Here is a 7516-nt window from a genome sequence, read left to right on the forward strand (position 1 = left end):
TTCTCAAACCCATGCAACAAATTTAACAATGGATCAGATGTCAAATGTGGCATAATTTCAGCATGTAATAAGCTGTCAAGCACTTCAACACGCATACAATCTTGCATATCACCTAGCCATTTAGTAGCTTCAAACAAACTGAACACAACAGATTGATCTTACACTCTAAGTGTAAGTGTTCCAGCCTCTACATCAATTAACGTTCTAGCAGTTGCCATGAAGGAACGTCCCAAAATAATTGGTGTTTGCATATCTTCATCCATATCCAAAATCACAAAATCTGCAGGAAGATAGAGATCATCCATTTTAATAATTAGGTCTTCAATAATTCCCCTAGGATAAGCAACTGAACGGTCCGCTAGTTGTAGAATAACTGATGTAGGCTTGATTTCTCCTTGTCCTAGTCTATGAAAAACAAAAAAAGGCATTAAATTAATACTAGCGCCCAAATCAATTAAAGCACGTTTAAAATTAGAATTTCCAATTGTGCATGAAATTGTAAAACTCCCTGGATCTTGTTTCTTTGGGGGCAACTTGTGTAGTAGAACAGCGCTGCATTGTTCTGTAAGAATCATTTTTTCAAAATCAACAAGCTTCTTTTTCTTTGTGCAAACATCCTTAAAAAACTTGGCATAAAACGGAATGTTCTTGATGGCATCAATTGACGGAAGATTAATCTGAACCTTAGACAAAGTCTTCATAAAATCTGTCAGCTGTTGGTCTTTAACTTTAGGCTTCAACCTTTCGGGATAAGGCATAGGTGGCTCATACTCACGATCCGCAACATTATCTGCACCATTTTAGGAACTGTTCAAGGGCTGTTCAGAATCTTTCTAATTGGCAGATTTTTCAACATTTCCCGAATCTGTTTTTGGCTGTGAAGCCACCTGTGAATTTCGAACACTATTTTCAACTATATTATCAAAACTTTTGCCAGAACGCAAAACTCTAACTGCCTTGCAATCTGCACCTCCCCTTGGATTTGGTTCGGTTTGGCTGGGAAATGTACCCGGTGCCCTTTCTAAAACCTACAAAGTAATCTGCCCTATCTGTTTTCCATGTTTTTCATTGCTGTCTGTAGGTTTTGGATTTCTTGCGTGGTAGTATTTGCCAATTTTTCAATTGCAACCTCCCAAGCAGCCTTAGGTGCAGCAGATTGTTATACCTGATGTTGAAATTGAGGCCTAGAGTGCTAATATTTGTCCCACTTTAGATTAAGATGATCTCTCCAACCTGGGTTGTAGAAATTTGAATACGGGTCATATTGGGGACGCTGAAAATTGTTAAATGCATTAACCTGCTCTACTGTAAAATCTGGACACACATCCTTCTGTGGGCAACTCATAAAATCATGAGTTATCATGTTGCAAATGCTGCAGGCAGCTTGTAAAGGCTGCTGTACAGCAACCTGTGAACTTGGTAGTCTCTGTAATAACAAGTCAAATTTTGCATCAAACCGTTTCTCCATTTTTTCAATTTGTGCTGTAACATATGGTGAACCATTAGACATCTCAAAAACTGACCTAGATTGTGGCTGCTCAACTGCCCACTCTTGTGTATCTGCTGCCATTTTTTCAAATAATAAACAAGCCTCTTGTGCATTTTTATCTTTGTACGAACCTCCGCATGAAGCGTTGACAAGAGTTTTTGTAGTCATATTCAACCCTCTGAAAAATATATGCATTTGATCAGTAGTGTTAATACCCGAATGTGGACATTTTCTAATCAACTCTTTGAACCGCTCTCACGCCTCATGAAACTCTTCATTTGGTTTTTGGGCAAAAGATAGAATCTGAGTTCTCATGTCAAGAGTTTTTTAAGCTGGATAATACTTGTTTAAGATTTTTTCACTAAGTTGGGCCCAAGTACTAATGCTACCAGATGGAAGTGTGAGAAGCCATCTCCTTGCCTGATCTTTTAGAGTGTATGGAAACAAACGCAGCTTAATAGATTCGGCTGAAAATCCCCTCACCAAAATATTTTTGCATCCCATTAAAAATTCTGCAATATGCATGTTTGGATCGTCAGATGATACATGTGCTGCTTTATTTCAAATGTAGACCCCTCATCCACTGCCGGATAAGTAATGCAACTTGGTATATTTGTGGTATGGGCTGTTAATGATTCACCCAAAGGCTGACTTGCCTCTGGAATAACGAATGCCATTTTTTCTTTACTGTGCAGATCCCCAGAAATTGAGGACTGCTGAAACGTCACCTGCAGAGAAGGAACCCACTGCAAATTTTTCTCCTTGCGTCTTCTTAAAGTCTGCTCGAGTTCTGGATAAAAAGGAATCAATTTTTGCACTGTTGAACGAGTGCTGACCATGCACAGATTGTTGAAATTTGCATTGCTGTACTATTGTAATCTGTAAGAATAAAATAAAAACGAAAATTAAATTTTTTTTTATATGTATAAACAGCAATAACTAATTGAAAATCTTATTAGTAGGGATTATTTTAAATAATCCCCGGCAACGGCGCCATTTTCTTGATAGAGATTTTACTATTCATGTGAACGGGCTAAAAACTCCTATAATACTTACAAGAATCACAAGGTTATTGTAGTATAAACGGATCTCGCAAGGTCGTTCTCCACATGGATTATTAAATAATTCGAAACTAATCAAATTTCAATTAATTATTGTAAAGTAGAAATTGAGGTGATTGATTTTATAACCTACTTAAATTAAAAATGAAATTAATTAATTAAAACAAACAATCAGCAATATTAGAACTGGGGGAAAAAAAACAGTTTTGGAAGAATCAAATTAAGAAAGCACTAGGGTTCCACCATCACCTAGCAATCCTATGAACTTTTACCAATTACTTATGATCTACGCATGCCACTTTGAAGGTTAGATTTTCCTAATTCATATTCTACTTGGAACCTCCAACATAGAATGTATATCTAACATGCAACCCGTCCGGACGTTCGGATCAAATCTGAACATGAAAGACTCATTATCCTTTATGAAAATCCTTTAAAAAACCATGCAATCCTTAAGACATGGTATTCACCCTAAATGAAATTACCATTATGAAAATCCTTTAAATCACAAGAAGCCAGCGTCAATTTCAGGGAACCTTCTGACCAAAATTGCATCAAATTACATTTATAAAGATCCTAATGATGATCAGGCATTAAAACAATTAAATAGTTTTTATACCGGTGATTAACAATTCAAAGTATGCATGCAATCAATCATAAGCAATTAAATAAGAATCACATTTTCATGCTAAGGCTCAAGGCTTCGCCCTAGCAATAGAAATTAGTTACGCATATTCATAATTGAAATCATAGAAAATATTATTAAGAAAAGGATTGAAAACACCTTCAAGTAGAAAATCTCCAAAACCGTAGCACTTCTATCTGTCTCCAAAATTGCATAAAATAAAGCGTACCTCAAAACTGTAGACGGCCAAGCAATATATCTGCTAAGCCCCCACACAAACCCTAGGAAACTAAAATTAATAAAAAACCAATAAAAATGGAAACATAACCCTAAATTAAATGGTAAAATTCGCCTAAAATCTGAACAGCCACGTTTTGGACCCATAAGCTGCTCTAAAACTGGCCCAATATAGCTGGATTTAATGTTTGGAATATTCTGAACACTTCTCCAAAAGGCCACGAACCCATCCGAGGTGATCTTGGGCTCCAAAAACGCAATTTAAGCCCCAAAACGTCATTTTCCAGCACTGCACACTGCTTCTTTATTCCATCGCCAGAAAATAACCGCTTGGTGAAAAAATCCCAAATTTTGATACAATCAAGCTAAGTGACTCCCGAACGTCTTCCAATTGGAATTACTCCAAAATTCATCCGTTTGTTCCTGTTTTTCTCTAGAGGAAGTCGAAAGTCCTATATTGAAAATACAATTCAAAGTATCAAAATTCTTCCAAAATATTAACCAAAATATACTAAGATTAGGGTAAAATATAAAATATAAAATCTGCTCATCAACCATAATTTTAAAAAGTGGATTGCGGGCCAAAAATATGTTTTTTTGTTTGTTGAAATTATGGATTATTGGTCACTAAATTAGTTTAACAGGCCCGACCCCAAACAATGGTTGACACTAAATGTAAAAAAAATATAGTGGTTTACATGGGTTAATGTTGGTTGTAGGCTAATCAAAGAGTAGGCCCAAAAGAGGGCTTGTGTCAAGTGTGGCAACCACAACGTAAGCTAGGTTGTGGGCCGAAGCAAAGAGAAAGCCGAAATTGGGTTTGGGTTATGAAGAGAAGCACCCCAACAATAGTTGGGGTGGGGTTGAGTGGGTAGTGGGCACAAAAAAAGTGTAGGTGGCTTGAGAACATGCTTGAAGTCTAGGTCATGGTGGTGACAGGGTCCAAAACTATTGAGATTCAAGAGAATATCAAGGAAATCATCGAGATTTTGACTGGAATCTCGAATTCTAGATATTAGGAATGACTTCCAATCATCGTGGATGGTTTGATTCCCCAAAAAATGACAAATCAACGGTGGTGGATTCGACTTCAAGCAAGCCCAGAGGCTGGTGATAGGGATAACGTAAAACGACGATGTTTGTTGGTTTTGGGATAGATGAGGCTCAACTTTGTGTGTGGCTCAACTCAAGCTAGGATTTTTTTTCCTAATTTTCTGAAGAAAAAAATTGAATTTTGTTGATGCCCAAAATCAGCGAGGACTTTGGTACAACAGAAAGTGTTAAGTTTGTGACCTTCGCTAGATTGCTCCGGTCACTAGTGTGAATACGTATGTAAATGGATAGGGACAGGGAAGCAAATACCAGATGTACGTGGTTCACCCAGATTGGCTATGTCCATGGAGTAGAAGAGTTCTCATTAATTGTTAAGGGTTTACACAAGTACATAGGTTCAAACTCTCCTTTAGTGAGTACTAGTGAATGATTTAGTACAAATGACATTAGGAAATCTTGTGAGAGAATGATCTCTATTTATAGAAGGGAGTTTCTAGTTTCATTCTGACATTGACACGTGCCGTGTTGTGATTGGCTTCTGATGTCGACACGTGTTGCGCTATGATTGGCTTCTGATGTCGACACGTGTCGCGCTGTGATTGGCCTCCTGGTTGGAGGGAAACTCTTTTGGGTCCTTGACAATATAACGTTGACCGGTACTCAGTAGTTTCGGGATTGGTCAAGTATGGTACAAACAAATTTTACTTCTATTTTCTTGTTTTTCTTTGTACTCACACAATTCATAATAATATCGGATAATTAAACGTAATATTGCATAGCAAAATCAACAAAATAAATATTGCATATGAATGAACAATACATATATATTTATAAATAAAATTGAGCAATTTATGTAGCATGGGCCACATATAAAGCAACAATAAATTTGAGGTTCATGCATCATGGTGATTTTTTCATACGATCATGCTTATAAAGTATCAATTATGTGTTTTAGAAGAACTTGGATTGGATGGAAACAAAGAAAGCCTTTAAATGTTGGTTGTAAAAGATCATTCTTTAAAATCTGGATTTTCATCACTAATGCATTGTATCACGTCCAACATAGATATTGAAACAAAAAGAAATTGGATTAATAGTAAGTAGTTCACTGTCACTTAGTACTACGGTCTAATGGTATTCCTTTTTACTGGTAAGTGAGAGGTCTTAATTTCGATTCTTGCAGCTTAGCCCACACCTCTACCCCCTTAGTGTATATAATACCGTTTGTAGAAAAAAATAGTAAGTAGATGAGTTTACCGATAACATGTTGTAGGCCTATTTTACAAAGGGAAAAAAGAGGAAGAAAACCAGTGATAGACAGAGAGAAGATAATGGATAGAAGGTGTTTGAAGAATTTTATGCGCCTTGTAGGGGTGCAACTCGGGCGGATTGGAAAGTCAACCAAATCTTAACCCAACTTTTACAATTCAGGCTCAGGTTTGGGTTGTGTTTCATTTGGGTTCATTTGGGCTCGGGTTTAATTGGGTTAGGGTGTACTTGGGTTGGGTTAGGTTGCCTAACTTTTTCAAGTTTAATCTTGTAACAACTTAGTTTCTAAGAATTCCTAAAAAAATTAAGCCAAGTAGCATCAAAGCTAGCTTACTCTAATTTCATAAATCAATCTGCAATAAAGCTTTAGGATTTAAAGACTACGAATATGGGCTGGCTAATCAAAGCCTCTCATTCCTTAAAAGCTTAAGTAATTATAAAGGGTAATTTATTAAAAAAAAATATTAGAAAGGGCGTTGGTTTTTGGACTTGGCACACTTGGGTGTAGTATGAGCATTAATTGGTATGGGTTACAATCTGGTTAGATTGGGTTTGGTTAATTTGGTGAGGTTGGGTTGGGGATAAACGGGCAAATGAACAACCAAACTCAACCCAATCAATGAACGGGTTGAAATTGGGTTGGGTTCGGGCAGGTTATAACTAAAAAAAAACCCGCTTGTTTGGGTTCAAAGATGGGTTGGACATCGACGGGTTCGGATTGGGCCAACCCAAGTTGCACCTCTAGCGCCTTGTATCTTTATTTTATACTAATAAAATAAATTACAATTACAAGTGGAAAACTATCAGATATCGTAGTTATCTACACATAATCAACTATAATTTATACAATCACATTCCTAGTAAATATAGAATTGCAAAAAGAGATAATTATTTTTTTAAATATGATCGACCCAAGAAAAAAAAGTCATTTCGTATTTCCAAACCCAAAGCAAATGACACCACCCACACTGTCAGGCTACCTCAACACATGAGAGATTTTTCAGTGTGACTGAAACACGGGAGCACGGGGTGGTACACCTAGACCTGGCTTTTTTCAACCCGACCCGTTAACCCGATCTGACTCGACCTGTTAAAATTAGTATTCGGATGAGTGATAAACGGGTCGGGTGGTTAATGGGTCAACCCATTAATCACCCGTTAAATAAAGGGTCATTTTGGGTGAACTCGCAAAACCCGTTAATCACTCGCTAACAACCGTTATTGAGGACTTTTGTGTAATTTCAATAGTTCTAATAGAAAACCGTCAGCCGAAATCTAACTTCAGTGAGATGCGCAAGTGCAGAAGAATAACAATACACCCTCAATTCAAGGAATACTCGACTCGGATCATCCTCCTCCTTTATTTGTCTTCCTGCTTTGTATCCCTTTTTTTTCTTCCACGCGCAACTTTGCCCTCGGCGAACTGTAGTTGGACTTCCTACATTCTTCGATCCACCATCAAAACCTCTATGCTAGTCTCTCTCTCCCCCCCCCCCCCATCTAACCTGAATTTGGACCATGCAAAATTCAACCCCAAAAAAATGGGATCCGAAGGATTTGTCGGTGAGCTTTCCAAAAACCCTAGATTTTTTACGTGTTCTAGCTCATTTTACATTCGTCCAAGCTTATCCAAATTAATTGTTGTATGTTGATTTTGTTCCTGAATCAAAGTTTTGTTTTTGTTTGAGCTTAATTGCATTTTTTTAAGGGAACTTTAACGAAAAGCACCAGGTACTGTTCACTTTAACGAAAAACCACATTTTTACACTAAAAAGTCAATCC

The 7516-nt window shown here is 37.1% G+C and overlaps 1 non-coding gene across 1 annotated transcript; it reads left to right on the plus strand.

Annotated features, from left to right (window-relative positions):
• Positions 1 to 1702: 1702 nt before the first annotated feature.
• LOC114822366 (small nucleolar RNA R71) lies at positions 1703 to 1807 on the plus strand. The gene has a single exon (XR_003770442.1). It is a non-coding gene; the product is annotated as a small nucleolar RNA R71 (small nucleolar RNA).
• Positions 1808 to 7516: the final 5709 nt, after the last annotated feature.

This window comes from Malus domestica, chromosome 16, assembly GCF_042453785.1.
Source record: "Malus domestica chromosome 16, GDT2T_hap1".
NCBI lineage: Eukaryota > Viridiplantae > Streptophyta > Magnoliopsida > Rosales > Rosaceae > Malus > Malus domestica.